The 19,119-nt window shown below is 36.2% G+C and overlaps 1 protein-coding gene and 1 long non-coding RNA gene across 2 annotated transcripts in view; one reads left to right on the plus strand and one right to left on the minus strand.

Annotated features, from left to right (window-relative positions):
• LOC143243793 (glucose transporter type 1-like) overlaps window positions 1-19,119 on the plus strand; it is a 147,974-nt gene that overhangs the window by 18,734 nt on the left and 110,121 nt on the right. The gene's annotated exons all lie outside the window — the stretch shown is intronic.
• LOC143235581 (uncharacterized) lies at window positions 270-6,632 on the minus strand. Its single transcript, XR_013019316.1, has 3 exons — window positions 6,217-6,632; window positions 918-1,275; window positions 270-462 (listed from the first exon to the last, which is right to left on the minus strand). It is a non-coding gene; the product is annotated as an uncharacterized LOC143235581 (long non-coding RNA).

Below are 19,119 nucleotides of genomic sequence, written 5' to 3' on the forward strand. Positions count from 1 at the left end.
TATGATTTTGTATTTAATATTCCGATTGTTTTACAATATATGATTTTGTATTTAATATCCCGATTGTTTTATAATTTATAGCTTCTAATGTAATATATTGATTATTTTAAAATCTATAATTTCATATTTATTGAACTAACTGTTTTATAATCTATAACTTCGTATTTAATATACTGATTGTTTTAGGATCTATAATTTCATATTTGTTAAACTAATTGTTGTTAAACTAACTGTTTTAAAATCTATAACTTCGTCATCTCTTTATCAAAGTAACGGACCAATGAAAGGTAGATAATCAACCACCCCCTCTTGATATGCTTTTTAAGAATCACTTTGTAACGTTTCCACGACTGGAAGGGTGAGCAACTTCAGTGATGAGGCTTGAACTTTTAACCTACAAATTACGAGTTGAGTGTTCCCGGTCGTGTGCCCCATTTCAATTTATTACTCAACATTCCAAACCTAGCAAATGAAACATGATAATTAATATTTTATTATAATTATCTCAGTAATTCTATTGTTAACACTATGTTTTATTTTCGCCCGTGTGAATAATATTCTTATAATTATGATGATGAACATTAGAACTTAACATCTCCGATAGGTGGTAGCCATAGCCCGCACGATAAATAATGTGTAGTCGAACACGTGTAATTAATATATATTAGAAATAAAATTTCTCAAGATAACTCATGCTTGTTGCAGGATGAAAAATAGAATATTATAAAACATAAACCTTTTTTTTTTTTTTTAATCACGACAATGAGATGAAGCATTGCAGGAAATCGTTTGCACTTTAGAATAGACAGTTAGTTAGTCCTAACTTTGTTCACGTTATACACACAAATATTTGGCTCCAAATATTAAACATTTCTTTTAAGAGTTAGCAACTGATGATATCCAATTACGTAACTTACAGTAACTTTGAAATCGTGGTGGTTCAATATAATTCTCTGATCAATCTGTCATGCCGTCTTCTCCATTTACGAGAATCGACGACTTTGGTTCTCTATTGTTCGCTGCACCAACTTTATTAAATGAACCTTCTCATCTCCAGTCCATTTTCTAATGCAATCTACTCAAGTGATTCCCTTTTCTTCCTTCGATTTTACACATCAGAATCTCTGCGAACTTTCCCTCAGATCTAATTATACGTCCAATGTAGAGTCTTTCCTTTGCTACGTACGTACATCCAGTAACTGTATTTTCGTCTTTATACGTTCCAGTGATTTCTCATTGGTTGTATTTTCCTACGTAGCCGATCTTCTACAACAACTGTAAAACCGTTGCGAGTAAATAATACAAGTAATACACAGTGTTTGTTTGTTTTGAATTTTGCGCAAAGCTACAAAAGGGCTATCTGTGCTAACCGTCTCTAATTTAGCAGCGTAAGACTAGAGGAGAGGCAGATCGTCATCACCACCCACCACTAACCCTTGGGCTACTCATTTACCAACGAAAAGTGGGATTGACCGTCACATGAAAACACTCCCACGGCTGAAAGGGAAAGAATGTTTGGTGTGGCAGAGATTCTAACTAATACGCTGTGGAAAGCGTTGATTCAACGGGATTGAATTTATGTTTATTATAAAGTTAAAGATGAATAAAATTATAACACTATGACTGAAGACTCTAAAGATTGGTGTTTATTCCCCGTAAAACAAATTTAGTAGACTTCAGGGAATTTCAGAGACGCCGTTACTAAAGTTCTCTTCTTAAGATATAAGTTATCACTTTTTAAAACAAATGTCTATTAATCATGTGATGTTGAATGTTCAAGAAATCGATGTGAAAAATTCTGGAATGTCTGAAATTAAACTAATATTAAACACGTAAGAGTCTCAACTAAAATAATTTTAAGTCTGTTGTCGTTGTTGGATTTTTTTGTTTCTTCAGAAATCGCCATCCGCTCGAATCTGAAGAATTCTACAGATACAAGTTGCCATGGCAACCAGTTATAACTGTTGGTAGACGCCACCATCTCCCAGCCAACCGAGTGCGTGCATTCCTACGTGTTTTTCTCGTGCAGCAACATCCTATTAACAGGTGCCTCGCGACGACTGACTTGTGCCATGTTGACACTCGTTTTGTCAATCGTAACTTGTAAAATAACTTCTTGTAGTGTATTTGTAGAAAGCAAGTTAAACTGTCAGTGATGTGACGTTTCATTAATTTAAGTTTACTGACATCACGCCTTACAGCGATCGTTTCTTCAACATTAATGTGTCGAACAAACAAACACTGTTGCAATAAACTTCATTTTATTATACTTTCTGCAGATATCGGCCACTCGACCCTAATGGCGCTGCTGAACTACTGGGTTTGATTTATTATGAATTTTTTGCAAAGATACACGAGGACTATTTGCGCTACTCATCCCTACATTAGCAGTAAAAAAAAAACTATAAGGAAGGCAGCTAGTCATAATCACTAAGCGCCAACTCTTGGGCTACTCTTTTACCAACGAATAATGTGATTAATCATATAACGTCCACACAGCTGAAAAGCCGAGCATGTTTGGTGGGATTCGAGCCACCAATTCACAGATTACTAATCGAGCGCCGTAACCAACTCTGCTGAATTGAAAGTTGATATTAAAGGACATTAAAAGTAATTACAAGTTATAAAGATCTGGACTTTTATTGGCAGGAACGTTTTCAATATTGTATTGGTTTATAATGAAATTCAAGAATCTGTTTAATATTTTACTTTAAAAAATATGCTCTTTATCTCGATGTCTTCTTATCCCTCTAGCTAGCTACATGGGCAACTAATTCTATTTTTCCTTATTTTTTTGTATTCCAGCCTACTTAATGAGTCCTGGTATTGGGCGAAAGGTCTTAAGGGCATTGGATGTAGCAGCAATATGGTTGTTTGGCGATTTACGTTTATGTGCCGATCTATTTAGGTGACCATATAAATAACATATACAATGCTGGCCAAAATCTTAAGACCAATGAAAAAAAGAAAAATTTTGCGTTGTTAGACTTGACCACTTATTTGCGTAGAGCTTCGAAAGATGAAAATAAGAAAAGGAAAAATAAAAATAAAAAACGTTTTTAGCATTTAGTAGGGAAAATGTGAATACCGTGAAATTAGCCTAAATACTAGCTGGTGAAAAGTTTAAAACCATACTGAAACGAAGCGTTAATCAGTAAACACGTAACTAACTTTAGTCATTTATGTTCAAGTATTATCGTTGTCAACATCTCCCACTGACATCTCCTGTGTTACATTGGGTAAAAAACATGGCAAAGGCTGAAAAGTTGACAGAGTTTGAACGTGGCAAAATTGTCGAGCTGCAAAAGCAAGGTTTCTCTCAACGTGCCATCGCTGGTGAGATTAGGAGAAGTAAAACTGCTGTTGCAAATTTCTTAAGAGACCCTGAGGGATACGGAATAAGAATTTCAAGTGGTCGACCCAAGAAAATTTCGCTGGCGTTGAGCAGGAGGATTCGACGGGTTGTCCAGCAAGACACCAGCCGATCGTCAAACCAGATTAAGGCCCTTACGGACGCAGAATGCAGCTCAAGAACAATAAGACAGCATATACGAGAGAAAGGCTTTAAAAACCGTAAACATCTTCAAAGGCCACACCACGAAACAGCTCTGTTAAACTTTGCTGAGAAGCACCAAACATGGGACGCAGAAAAGTGGACGAAGGTATTGTTCTCTGGTGAGAAAAAATTTACCTGGATGGTCCATACAGCTTCCAACGTTACTGGCACGATAAGGACATCTCACCGGAGACATTTTCTACACGACACAGTGGAGGAGGTTCCATCATGATCTGGGGTACTTTCTCATTCCATGAAACAATGAAGCTTCAGGTTATACAGGGGCGTCAATCAGCAGCTGACTACATTGGCATGTTGGAGAGAGCATCCTTATTGAACTGAAGCCCCTCGCTTATGTGGAAATGACTGGATCTTTCAGCAGGACAACGCTTCAATCCACAATGCCCGCAGGACAAAGGACTTTTTCATGGCGAATAACGTGATTCTTTTGGACCATCCAGAGTGTTCGCCCGAACTGAACCCGATTAAAAATATTTGGGGTGGATGGCAAGGGAAGTCTAAAGAAATGGACATCAATTCCAAACAGTGCATGATCTTCGTGAAGCCATCTTCACCACTTGGAATAACATTCCAGCCAGCCTTCTGCAAACGCTTATATCGACCATGCCAAAGCGAATGATTGCAGTTATTCGCAATGACGGCCGTACAACTCACTACTGAGACCTCTTGTTATGCATTTCCTACCCTGTTTAGGACTTCTTTTTGGTATGGTCTTAAACTTTGGCCACCTGGTATTTAGGCTACTTTCATAGTGTTTACATTTTCCTATTAAATGCAAAAAAGTTTTTATTTTTATTTTCCCTTTTCTTATTTTCATCTTTCAAAGCTCTACTCAAATAAGTGGTCGAGTCTAACAACGCAAAATGCATATTTTATCTTTATGTTTATTGGCCTTAAGATTTTGGCCAGCAATGTATATATATATATATATAAATGTGTGTATCTATATGTTATCAATAAATATAACTACCAGTATATCTATTGTATGTTCACTTACCAACCTATTTCGCTTTTATTATTTAAAATATTTTTTCTATTCTGTAATTAAAACGTTCACAAACTGAACATTCGAGTTACGAAAGAAAAGTAAAAATAATTATGGACTGTCATTACTTCACAAAATATGAAACTTATAACATATAATATCACACTCACACTTTATAGGATACTGTAGAACACATGAATTGTTATAGATGAAAAGGCCCGGCATGGCCAGGTGGTTAAGGCACTCAACTCGTAATCCGAGAGTCGCGGGTTCGAATCCCCGTCCCAACAAACATGCTCACCCTTTCAGCCATAAAGACGTTATAATGTGACCGTCAATCCCACTATTCGTTGGTAAAAGAGTAGCCCAAGAGTTGGCGGTGGGTGATGGTGACTGGCTTCCTTCCCTGTTGTCTTACACTGCTAAATTAGAGATGGATAGTGCAGATGGCCCTCGTGTAGCTTTGAGCGAAATTCAAAAACGAAACAAACATAGATGAAAAAATAAGACGTTCTACAATCTTTTTACATAGACACCAGGTGGCGGACCTAATGTAACTTTTCACAGGGGGCTGCTGTATTGTGACGTTAAAAAGAATAAGAAACTTTAAGACTATCGAACTAGAAACAAACAATTTTCTGAAGATGGTAATTAAAATATAATTTTTGGAAACAAATACTTTAACTTATACTGTTGTGTATTTGTATACAAACATTGTGGAAACCTCACAGTGCAGTGTCGTTAAAATCGTGATGACCCGGGTTCGAGTTTGGGTCAGAATTAACATTTTATTTAATTTGTATCAGAACAATGGGGAAAAAAAAAGAGTTCCTTTCATGGCATATCTATAAAATTCTGAACCATGATCAAACCAACAAGCGAGAGTTGAAATATTCCATCTTTGGTACTACGTGTTTTTGAAAAAAATAAGAAAAAAAACAGAGGTGTTGCTATTTCATCAAATGTTTTTCTACAAATGTTTTTTTTATATGTTCATACAAGTACAGTTAAGTTACAAAGGTTCATCCACTTGTTTTATCCTGAAAGCCATGAACTAAACTGACACGTCAGCTTTTAAACAACGAGTATTGAGGTATTATGAAATACGGCTCAGTAACTTATAGAATCAAGGGAGTTATTGTCATTAAATAAGAATGGAGATATAAGGAATTTGGCTGATAGTCTAAATTAATTAATCATAATATAGCAGGAAAATTAGTTCAACGGCGTGATACGATTTTGACTAAGAACAAATAGTTCAGAAATGAATACACAGCTACTTTCTATTAATGTAATAAAACAATCGAACCTTGTTTCGCATAGACTCATTAATACGCCCTTAATCCTTGATCATTATAGTATTAACTAGATGTTAGACCTTTGGTTACACGATAAAAATTTAAGATCTGTACCTATGATTAGCTTAAGCCTCCTAAGCTGGCCAGATCTCGTCAGATATTATTGGGTTTACGGACGAAAATGTCGTTAACAGTATTAGACTTAGGTTAGCATAATTTAAAGTAATGCATACCTAAGTGTAAAATAACATTGATTACGACGATAAACATTGTCGATTTTGTTCAAGCTTAATTACCTTTATGTTTAGCACTAATTATGATAATAAACAATGACATAGAATAAATATAATACATACCAAACATTGTTTTCGCTGGCAATGAAAAATGAAACATTTCTTTTCAAAAAATAAATCCAGAGCAACAGTTCAAAAAACCGGCATCAAATAATTGTACAACCCTTTGTTCTCTGTTAAAGAACGTTTATCGTTTATATTTACGATGGGCCCCCGTTAGTGCAGCAGTAAGTCTACGGATTTACAACGCTAAAATCAGGGGTTCGATTCCTCTCAGTGGGCTCAGCAGATGCTCGATGTGGCTTTGCTATATGAAAACACATACACACACTAACACATATTTTCTATGGAGGAATACAGCCTCAACTCTAATCGTTCTGCATTCACCGTATAAGAAATCACTTAATCCTTATAGATGTATTTACTTATGTGCGTGTGTTTGTGAATACAAAGCTATGAAGGGCAATGGTGAGGGTAAACATACCTTCTAAAAGGACAAAGAAAGAATCACTAGTTTTGAACAGAAACCAGCAACGACTTAGTTACTTTTATAATTGACTTTCGCAAGAGAATCACGTGGGATATAAAAATGCACTGACTTCCTTCTAGGCGACATAATTAATGTTCCGCCGGATGCTTAAGACAGCGTTTACTTCGAGAAAATCTGTTGACTTACGATCAATGCTGCGTGAAAATAGCAACAGCCGAGTTATTTTCTGTTTCCGTAAGAAAAAAAAACACACACAAAAAAACGAAAACGTTACTTAAGATACATTACCTAAAAAAATTTTCAAAATATTTCGCAGAAAATCAATGATTTATTCGATAGAACAGTTTTTACTCCCCCCCAAGAAGTACAACGCTAAAACCTGTAATTTGATTGAATAACCCTTCGTGGACAGAATGCAGTTAACTTGTTGCGTAGCTTTGCACTTAGCAACAACTTTATTAACCAGTGATGTTATTTTCAAGGATATAAATAGTTAGACATTCGGTGCAGCTCAGAATAAGTGAGCTTTGCTACAATCATCACGAACTATAGCTCCTTAATAACAACAATGACGTAAGAATAAAGCGGTAACTTTTATGGCCGAGTAAACGGTCACTGTATGTGTAACTTATAATGTGAGGTTTGGACATCCTTCTCTCAACGTAGAATCAAAATGGTTCAGATTAAAAACACGATTTTTTGTTTTGTTTCAGAGCAAAGCCACATCGAGCTATCTGCTGTGTTCACTGAGGGGAATCAAACCCTAGATTTTAGAGTTATAAGTCCGTAGACTTACTGCTGTCCCTAGAAACTTCTCTCTCAGTCGCGTAGCATGAAACGTCAAACTTAAACCACACATCTTGTTCTTTCTTTACACAGACCTTTTACTGTATGAGGATTTATGCTACCAAGACTTAAACTTAAGCAATCCAAAGCTGTAAAGGTCAAATTGAAGCTGCACAATCGAAAGTGACAGATGTGGGGTCAAATCCGGTTTTTATGATCCCGGTTTCTTTGGCCATTTTTCTCATAGAAACAAACGTTGATTTTAATGTATGGCTGAAAACTGTTAAACGTTTGGTCTCTGAGCCTCTGTCAACTTCTAATCTTTGTTTCATAACATGTTGAAGTATCAGGAGATATATATGTAAAAACGGCTCGTTTAGGTTGAGAAAAATTTTTACGTAGAGGAGCGAACAACGTTTCGACCTTCTTCGGTCATTGTCAGGTTCACAGAAGAAGGTCGAAACGTTGTTCGGTCCTCTACGTAAAAAATTTTCTCAACCCAAACGAGCCGTTTTTACATATATATTTTTCTCTACAAGTGGGTTTTCTCGACATCACTGATTATCAGGATATATACTCAGGTCCATAACAAAGGTTTTTGTGGACAGGAAGGTTCTGTAGACTTCAGTTTGTGGATAAGGTTTAACTTTGAATCCATTTTAGAATCCATTACTGTCCAAAACTCCCTACCGTACTATAACATTGAAGTTTGTGATTGTCATCTTCTAAAGGTTATCTCTCTTGGTTATATGTCGTTTTTTAATCTCGCTTGATAAATAGCTGTGACATAACCCCCGCCATAAGTCTGCTACAGTGGCATTGCACTATCAAGTGTTTGGGAATTTGTCACGAATAAAATGTATATGAGAAACTTTTCAGCACAAAGTTAGATAATGAGCTATCTGCGTTTGGTCCACTGAGGGGAATCGAATACCGAATGTCTGTGTTGTAAGTCCGTAAACTTATAAATGTACCACACAAGGGTTAAAAATGTCACACGTGCTACCATGGTCCGCACTTGAGGCCAAATGCTACTCTTATTTCTTTGTAAGTAAGCACAAAACTACACAATGGGCTATCTATGCTGTGCCCACCACAAGTATCAAACCCAGGTTTAAAGCGTTATAAGCCTACAGACCTTTTTGTGCCATTGGAGAGAGGAAGCGAGAAACGCTACTTCAATGGTATATACAAAGAGCGAATAACATTAAATATTCTATTTATTATCTATATCTACAAGAATGGTCGCTGTAATACAAAGTATTCTTTCTTTTCTATTAAAACATTTTATTAGTTTGGAAGGAAACGATACGTGTACAAACCTCCCAATCAATATAAACATAAGCTTACGTTAAAAATTATCCAGCTAAAACCATCATATCTCAGTAGATTAACTGTCTCTATTCAACCAAAGTTAAAGCTGGAAAAAAATCCATTTATTTCCGCTCGAAACGTTGACACATTTATTTTAGTTGAATATTTTTGTTACATTTTTAAGGCTAAAAGAAACGCAAAAAAAAAAAATGTTTTCATAGTCCAACGTATCACCGTTAGGTGGTAGCAATGTATTAATTGTCTTGGTTCGCCATATTACGTTGGCAGGCTTCAGGCAACATATCTAATTTGATTAAACTTTGTTTTCAGACAATAAGTGTCAGTTCTTATCGTTCATAACTGTTTTCAAGTAATGCATCAAATTCGATGTAATGTAAATGGAAACTCATGCAAAAATAATACGACAAAAACGTTATTAAAAGTACAAATATATTAAAATCAAGCTAGCCATCTTCACGAAATAGTTTTTATTTTATTTTAGTATATTTATACTTTCACCGATGTTGACACGTGCGTTTTTATATGATGCTTGTTATCATTTCTTGTTGTTATATAATGTTCTTCGGGTAATACAGCACATAAGGTATGACTTTTACATATGAAGTAAATCGTTAAATTGGTTTAGAACACTAGAAATATAATTCTGTACATTAAGCTTTTGTTTGATTGTTTTTTAATTCCGCGCAAAGCTACACCAGGGCTGTCTCCGCTAGCCATCCCTTTATTAACAGTATAAGACAAGAAGGAAGGCGATTAGTCATCATCAAACGCCGCCAACCCTTGGGCTACTCATTTACCAACGAATAGTGGGATTCATTGCATATTATGGCACCCCCACGGCTGAAAGGACGAACATATTTAGTGTGACGGGAATTCGAACCAGCGATCCTCAGATTACGAATCTAGCGCCTTAACCACCTGGCCATGCCCGGCCATTAAACTTTTGAATTGTTTAGTAATCGCTCTTTAATATTCCAGTATTTACCTATAACTTACAGTTCAAATATTTATTTCATACCACTATGAATAACTAAGTATTCAACCTCTAATTAGACTTTTATAAAATCCAACTAGCTTGAAATTTTAATATTGTACTTGTTTGATTGTGGACTACACCATAAACAATTCCAAAACTAACTTTAAGAACATCGTTTTCCGATAATGAATGCTTTCTTATAGCTTTTGGGTGTGGGTGTTTTCTTATACCAAAGCCACATCAGGCTATCTGCTGAGCCCACCGAGGGGAATCGAACTCCTGATTTTAGCGTTGTAAATCCGTGGACTTACAGCTGTACTAGCGGGGAGCTTTGCTACAGCTATCAGATGACTAGAATAAATATAACAGTTTTGTCAATAAATTTATAAACCTCAACGCATCTATTTTTTACCATAATATTTTTAAGTTATCATTGTTAGTTCTAACTTTAATTACACTCATACTGTAGTAAAGATAAAACATTTTAGGTTATCATTGTTAGTTCTAACTTTAATTACACTCGTACTGTAGTAAAGATAAAACATTTTAGGTTATCATTGTTAGTTCTAACTTTAATTACACTCTAGTAAATGTAAAACATTTTTAAATTGTTATAGTTAGTTTCAAATTTAACTACACTTGTACTGTGGTAAAGATAAAATATTTTTAAGCTATCATTGTTAGTTCCAACTTCAATTACACTCGTACCCTCTTAAAGATAAAGCATTTTTTATGTTATCATTGCTAGTTGTAACTCTGATTACACTCTAGTAAAGATAAAATAATTTTAAGTTATCATTGCTAGTTCCTACTTTAATTACACTCTGGTAAAGATAAAACGTTGTTAAGTTGTTAGTGTTATTTTCAACTTTACTTACAATCATACTGTAGTAAAGATAAACCATTTTTAAGCTATCATTGTTAGTTCTAACTTTAATTGCATTCGTATTGTAGTAAAGATAAAACATTTTAAAGTTATCATTGTTAATTTTAACTTTCACTTTTCTACAAGACACTTTTAACACTTTATTACACTAATAGATCTTACAGCATTGTATTTTATAGTACTAACCATTTGTAAGAAAAAACAGTCTTTCAAACCCTTGAAATAAACCGACTCTTAACGATAACTATATAAACATACATCTGAAGGTTTATTATCGTGAATCTATTACTTTTATACGATATATTAGCAGTTCGCTGTTTCTTTGTATGGATGTTTTTTCTTTTGTTTTTTTCTGTTGTGTGGAATCCACTAGGCAGCCATAACGAGCAAATATATTAATTGAACTTTTAGACAAACCGCATATACTGGTCACTTCTGCTGGTAAACTGGAAACACAGTTTCATTCAGAGTGATAAGGCATAAGTTACTACCACTAGATAGCCGTTGTTACTTAGTTACAATTCTGGTACACCGTGCCCTACTTTTGTATTCTTAAGCCTGTTAATAAATTAAACACCTGTTGAGGTTTATCTGCCGCTTGTGATATAACATCATTTATCACCACTATAATGACGCCTTCAAGATGTCTTAAACATCGCAAAATGTTTTACAGCGAGACTGTTAATTATTCTAATTTCTCTTCGGTTGATTGATTGATTGATTTTTAGAATTGAGCACAAAGTTACACAATGGGCTATCTGTGCTCTGCCACCACGGGTATCGAAACCCGGTTTTTAGCTATGTGAGTCCGCAGACATACCGCTGTGCCACTAGGGGCTTTCTCTTTGGCTACTGTCAGGTACATCTAAGAAGTTTTAACTTTTCTGCCCTAATACTTTCAGAAACGCCCAGAAACTATTTTTCTATAATACTTTTTATCCGAAACAGAAGGTTTCGAATTAATAAGGGTATTTCTATTTGATCGTAAATAATAAAGAATGGTTACTTTTTACGTTTTTCAAAACTATCGACAATTTTTATTGTAGGTTTTGTGTTACTTCACTTGGTGTTATGACTGTTGTTATATACACTCATAAGCAGATAATACTTCAGTTGGTGTTAGAACTAGTGTTACATACACCCATAAATAGATGATACGTCACTTGGTGTTAGGACTAGTGTAATATACACCCATAAACAGATGATACTTTATTCGGTGTTAGGACTGGTGTTATATACACCAAGAAGCAGATGCTAGCTCATTTCGTCTTAGGACTTGTGTTATTTATACAATAAACAGATAATATCTCATTTGGTGTTTATATACACCCATAAACAGCTGATACTTCAGTTGGTGTTAGGACTGGTGTTATATACACCCATAAACAGCTGATACTTCAGTTGTTGTTAGGACTGGTGTTATATACACCCATAAATAGCTGATACTTCAGTTGTTGTTAGGACTGGTGTTATACACACTTGTAAACAGGCTAATTATGCTCTCAGTAATAGTTTATATCATTCAAACAAACAAATGAACAGAATAGAGTAAAAGGTTCATATAAATGATGAATATATTTCCATATTGGTGTAAATTAACACGATATTTCAAAGATAAAATATTTTGTTAAAAAAAAGAATTTATTGAATTATCTAACAACAAGCTAGAGCAGCATTTTGTTGCCTCAAGTGGGTTTGTTCTAATTGAATTTATTTTAGAAATTCCAATAAATTTTCATCTAAAAATTAATTTACATAAATCCAGAGTCAGTATAAATGTAAGCCATTTGTAGAACTAATAATTACATTCTCGCTTTGAGAATGTAGATTAATATTGTTTTATGTGTGTGTGTTTCTTCGCTTGTCGGTCGTACGAGATAAATAACTAATGAAATGGTTTTACTGAAGGAAAATGCGATTACTTTATACACTCTGATGTATAAAGTTAACAGATGTTAACTTCAAAAACAAACAAACAAATACTATACAACGAACCCCTATCGGAGAGATCTGTCAACTATTTGTGACTAAAAAAAATACGTTTTTTTTCATATTACAAGACTTATCAGGTTTGTAACCTTACGTAAACAAACTGAAAAGTTTGAAGAAGTTACACATACACAGAGATACAAAAGAAATACGTTCACATAGTAAACGTTCTAGAAAACTGTGTAAATAGTCAAAAGTTCGTAGATAAATGTGGGCGAAGGAAAACAAATATATTAAACTTTTTGGAAACTGTGTAACAATCAAAGGTTCACCAGATGAATATAGACTAAAGTACCACAGAATAAAAAATGAAATTTATTTAGGAAAAAACAATTTTAGAAACAACATAAGATATAAAAAGTTTAGGTTACTACAAGCTTTATGTATTCGTTAAAATATACATTTATTAGACACGTATTACGATAAAGTTATTTTGGCTGTTTGGTTGCTTGGAATTGAGCACAAATTACACAATGGCTATCTGTGCTCACTATAAAGTTATATCGAGAATAAATTACAAAAAAGGGTTTATATATTAAAAATCTATAAAACAGCTGCCCCCTTAAAAAAAGGAACGTTAAATTTGTTTTCCTCAAATATGTGGGTGTTTCTAACAATTTAACGATTAACATGTTTTGTTCTGTCGAGTTTACAGTCGGAACTTCAACGTTAGTGTTGGAGTGTGACATGCAATGGAAGATTCTCACTTACTTGGTGTTGGTTTTTGAAATTTGCGCAAAGCTACACAAGGGATATCTGCGCTAGTCATCCCTGATTTAGCAGTGTAAGATTAGAGGGAAGGAAACTAATCATCACCACCCACCGCCAACTCTTAGGCTACTCTTTTACCAACGAATAGTGGGATTGACCGTCACATTATAATGTGATCACGACTGAAAGGGCTAGCATGTTTGGTGCGACAGGAATTCGAACCCGTAACCGTCGAGTGCCTTAACCACCTGGCCACCTTAGTTCATCCTTAATTTCAGGGCCAACACCTTCAGCTGCCACACTGATATTATCTGATGCATTACGCTTGGTGTTCATCGTTGATTCTGTGAATATCAACTAGCTGCTAACAGTACGATATGGCTCACGGCGTAGCAGCACTCGCGTGTAGTTCTCAGTAATAACGTTGTGCCGATAGTATGGAAAGAAAAACGAGTCAAACATTAAAAAATATTGTATTTCAGAAGCCTTGAGTAAAGGAAGGAAGAAGAACATGGAAATAGGTTAAAAAAAGCTGAGTGAAACCTCGATTTAATACTGTCTTACTTAGGAAAGCGACTCTGGTCCACATAGACGTTGCGATTACCTGAGGCGCCCCTGTTGGATAGAATGAAATACAAATCTAGATTTACTGCTGTCTCGTACAATAAAACTCTGTGTTGGAGAGTTTATTGCATTTGCTTAGAGACGGGTAAGGAGGTGGGTTTTGACAAAAGCATTTATCTTGCTAGTGGCTTTTTAAGAGGTAAAAACGAACGAAGACTTATTGTTTATATCACATCACGGATTACAAGGTTGATAAATGAAAGAGGCACGAATCTCGCCGTTCAGTGACTAGTATTAAACACATCTTTATTCAAGTATGTTGGTTCTGAATTTTCATGCAGTTTTCATGTTTACTTATGACATTAACATTTACCGAATTTCTCAGAATCGTAAACGTGTGATAATATTTTTACTAGGTTAAAGGCTACACTAATCTATGTTCCCACGTCTCGAGCCAACGCAGGTTAAAGGCTACAGTAATTTATGTTCTCACGTAAAGTGTTTCTTGGATAGCAACCTATTCGATCAGGTAAAACAGAAACCTACCTGTACAACTGGCGTGGCTTAGGATTGCTTGTAGACTATTGGCTAAAGTATGTAATTAGATGACTTATGGGACGCCTCAGTAAGGTTTCATTTCGCTCATCATATAAAGTGGGTATTACAAGAGCTCTCCCTCTGTCGGGCGCTTTTATCTTCAACCCAAGTAGCCAAGCTGTAATCACGCTCGTTCGTTTGTTTCGTAGTTTCTTTTGTTTGTTCGTTTTGAATTTCGCGTAAAGCGATACGAGGGCTATTTGCGCTAGCTGTCCCTAATTTAGCAGTGTAAGACTAGAGAAAAAGCAGCTAGTCATCACCGCCCATCACCACCTCTTGGGCTACTCTTTCACCAACGAATAGTAGGATTGACCGACACATTATAACGTCTCCATGGCTGAAAGGGCGAGCATGTTTCGTGTGATGGAAATTCGAACCCGCAACCCTCGGATTACGAGTCTAGTGCTTTAACCACCTGGCCATGTCGGGCCAAGCTAGTTTATTAAATAAATGATACGGACCCACAACAAAACCATACAAAAACAGTTTCACCGACGCCTATTAACACAAGGTATTTAGGTATAAACGTTTCATTTATATAAATATTTAACAATAATAAAATAAACCATACATCTTTGATCTTCTAAAATGTTGAATGAGGTCAAAGTTCTCATGTTAAAAATGTTTTTGTCACATCGTAAATTTATCTCACAAAAAATTATCTAGGGTTAATTAAATTTATCTCACAAAAAATTATCTAGGTTTAATTAAATTTATCTCACAAAAAATTGTCTAGGGTTAATTATTCTTTACTGAGATCCTCACCAGCGACAAATGTTTGGAACATATTGTATAACGCATGAATAACTTCAAAGATTTTTTGGAATAAATTTATCAGTGCTCGTGCTCAGTGGAAGATGAATGTTTTTACATGATTCTGCATTTTTACACTTTTTTAGTGAATGAGTGCGTAGTTGGGTAATGGGTAAACAACAACACTCAGTCATCAGGTTTTTCTTTGTATCAAATTTCTTTAGTGGCTAAGAAACAACACTCATCCTTCAAGTTCTTCTTGGTATCAAGTGTCATTACTGGGTAAACAACAACACTCAGTCTTCAGGTTACTACTGGTATCAGGGTTCCTTAGTGGCTAAACAACAACACTTACTCTTCAGGTTAATACTGGTATCAGGGTTCCTTAGTGGCTAAACAACAACACTCAGTCTCCAGGTTACTATTGGTATCAGGGTTCCTTAGTGGCTAAAAACAACACTTAGTCTTCAGGTTACTATTGGTATCAGGGTTCCTTAGTGGCTAAACAACAACACTCAGTCTTCAGGTTACTACTGGTATCAGGGTTCCTTAGTGGCTAAACAACAACACTCAGTCTTCAGGTTACTATTGGTATCAGGGTTCCTCAGTGGCTAAACAACAACACTCAGTCTTCAGGTTACTACTGGTATCAGGGTTCCTTAGTGGCTAAACAACAACACTTAGTCTTCAGGTTACTATTGGTATCAGGGTTCCTTAGTGGCTAAACAACAACACTCAGTCTTCAGGTTACTATTGGTATCAGGGTTCCTTAGTGGCTAAAAACAACACTTAGTCTTCAGGTTACTACTGGTATCAGGGTTCCTTAGTGGCTAAACAACAACACTCAGTCTTCAGGTTACTATTGGTATCAGGGTTCCTTAGTGGCTAAACAACAACACTCAGTCTTCAGGTTACTATTGGTATCAAGGTTCCTCAGTGGCTAAACAACAACACTCAGTCTTCAGGTCACTACTGGTATCAGGGTTCCCAAGTGGCTAAACAACAACACTTAGTCTTCAGGTTACTATTGGTATCAGGGTTCCTCAGTGGCTAAACAACAACACTCAGTCTTCAGATTACTACTGGTATCAGGGTTCCCAAGTGGCTAAACAACAACACTTAGTCTTCAGGTTACTATTGGTATCACGGTTCCTCAGTGGCTAAACAACAACACTCAGTGTTCAGGTTACTACTGGTATCAGGGTTCCTCAGTGGCTAAACAACAACACTCAGTGTTCAGGTTACTACTGGTATCAGGGTTCCTCAGTGGCTAAACAACAACACTTAGTCTTCAGGTTACTATTGGTATCAGGGTTCCTCAGTGGCTAAACAACAACACTTAGTCTTCAGGTTACTACTGGTATCAGGGTTCCCAAGTGGCTAAACAACAACACTTAGTCTTCAGGTTACTATTGGTATCAGGATTCCTCGGTGGCTAAACAACAACACTCAGTCTTCAGGTTACCATTGGTATCAGGGTTCCTTAGTGGCTAAAAAACAACACTTAGTCTTCAGGTTACTACTGGTATCAGGGTTCCTTAGTGGCTAAACAACAACACTCAGTCTTCAGGTTACTATTGGTATCAGGGTTCCTTAGTGGCTAAACAACAACACTCAGTCTTCAGGTTACTATTGGTATCAAGGTTCCTCAGTGGCTAAACAACAACACTCAGTCTTCAGGTCACTACTGGTATCAGGGTTCCCAAGTGGCTAAACAACAACACTTAGTCTTCAGGTTACTATTGGTATCAGGGTTCCTCAGTGGCTAAACAACAACACTCAGTCTTCAGATTACTACTGGTATCAGGGTTCCCAAGTGGCTAAACAACAACACTTAGTCTTCAGGTTACTATTGGTATCACGGTTCCTTAGTGGCTAAACAACAACACTTAGTCTTCAGGTTACTATTGGTATCAGGGTTCCTCAGTGGCTAAACAACAACACTTAGTCTTCAGGTTACTACTGGTATCAGGGTTCCCAAGTGGCTAAACAACAACACTTAGTCTTCAGGTTACTATTGGTATCAGGATTCCTCGGTGGCTAAACAACAACACTCAGTCTTCAGGTTACCATTGGTATCAGGGTTCCTTAGTGGCTAAACAACAACACTTAGGCTTCAGGTTACTACTGGTATCAGGGTTCCTTAGTGGCTAAACAACAACACTTAGTCTTCAGGTTACTATTGGTATCAGGGTTTCTTAGTGGCTAAACAACAACACTTAGTCTTCAGGTTACTACTGGTATCAGGGTTTTTTAGTGGCTAAACAACAACACTTAGTCTTCAGGTTACTATTGGTATCAGGGTTCCTTAGTGGCTAAACAACAACACTCAGTCTTCAGGTTACGCCAGCCAAACCCTGCTAAATATAAACCTCCAGTTCTTGTCTCAAAATGTCTTCCCCCTAGGGAAATAGTAGTAAGTATGGGAACTTATAACGCATATATCCAGGGTTCGATTTTCAGATAGTCTAATGCAGCTTTGCTCTAGAAATATTTATATAATAGTACCTAAACCAAGCCGTGAAGGCAGTTATGTCTAATTGAATTCTTTAAATTACGAAATAAAAAAAAATATATCACTTATTGAAGTAAATGAAACGTCAGTTCTTTATTTTTACGCGCAACGCCTTAAAACTTTGCTTATAACACCATTACAAATTGCGCGTGCTAATCATACGTACGGTTTAAAAATGTACCTAAATTAATCATTTTAGAAGATAGGAATACTACACTCGTGAGTTGATTATTTCGGAAAATCGGTCTGATATATATCGCTTAATTAATTCCAACCAGTGGCTAGTGGGTTCGAATCCCCTCACCAAATGACAAGCGCAAAGAGCCAACGTATGGATTTGTGCGAAGTTCAATAAATGAATACTTTCACGAAATATGTGTCATTTTTTTTCCAAGTTATCCAAAGTTTGTCTTCATTTTGTTCGGTCTTTGGGTCACCAGTTCTTGTACATTTGTTTTATAGTTACATTTTTTTAAACTCTTGTATTTATTTGACGATTCACGTTTTTCCCACCAGCTACGGACTGACGTTTAGAGTGCTCGACTCGCAATTTGCGAATCACGAGCTCGAAACCCGTTACCGAACATTCTCAGCCTCTCACCCTTGGAGGAGTTATGATATGACACCAAAACTCACCTTTATTTGGTAAAAGACCTTGTAGTGGATAGTTTTGACTAACGACTTTTCGTCTCGTATATCGCTTCAAAACTAATGAGGCGCGGCATGGCCAAGTGGTTAAGGCACTCAACTCGTAATCAGAGGGTCGCGGGGTCGAATCCCTGTCACACCAAACATGTTCGCCCTTTCAGTTGTGGTAGCGTTATAATGTGACGGTGAATTCCACTATTTGTTTTAAAAGAGTAACTCGAGAGTTGGCGGTGGGTAGTAATGACTAGCTGCCTGCCCTCTAGTTTTACACTGCTAAATTAGGGACGACTAGCGCAGATAGTTCTCGCGTAGCTTTGAGCAAAATTCAAAAACAAACAAACAGATTCACCGTCTATATATTTAAATTCAACTATAATTTGAGACGTTCCTGTGTATATAGATTTGTGTAAATATTAATTCTACTTTATTGTTGTTGTTGTTTTTGAACTAAGCACAGAGCTACACAATGGGCTATCTGTGCTCTGCCCACCACGGGTATCGAAACCCGGATTTTAGTGTTGTAAGTCCACAGACATACCGCTGAACCACTTGGGGGGGCTCTACTTTATTCTATTGATGAATTTTGTATAACAGAAAGCCTTTCTGTCTCACGACAGTTTTTACGTTAACAACATAAGGTTTCAGTGATGACGAGAAACCCACTTGTTGAGAAATTTATATGCAAAAACGGCTCGTTTGGGCTGAGAAAACACTTT

The sequence above is a fragment of the Tachypleus tridentatus genome, chromosome 2, assembly GCF_004210375.1.
Source record: "Tachypleus tridentatus isolate NWPU-2018 chromosome 2, ASM421037v1, whole genome shotgun sequence".
Classification (NCBI taxonomy): Eukaryota; Metazoa; Arthropoda; class Merostomata; order Xiphosura; family Limulidae; genus Tachypleus; species Tachypleus tridentatus.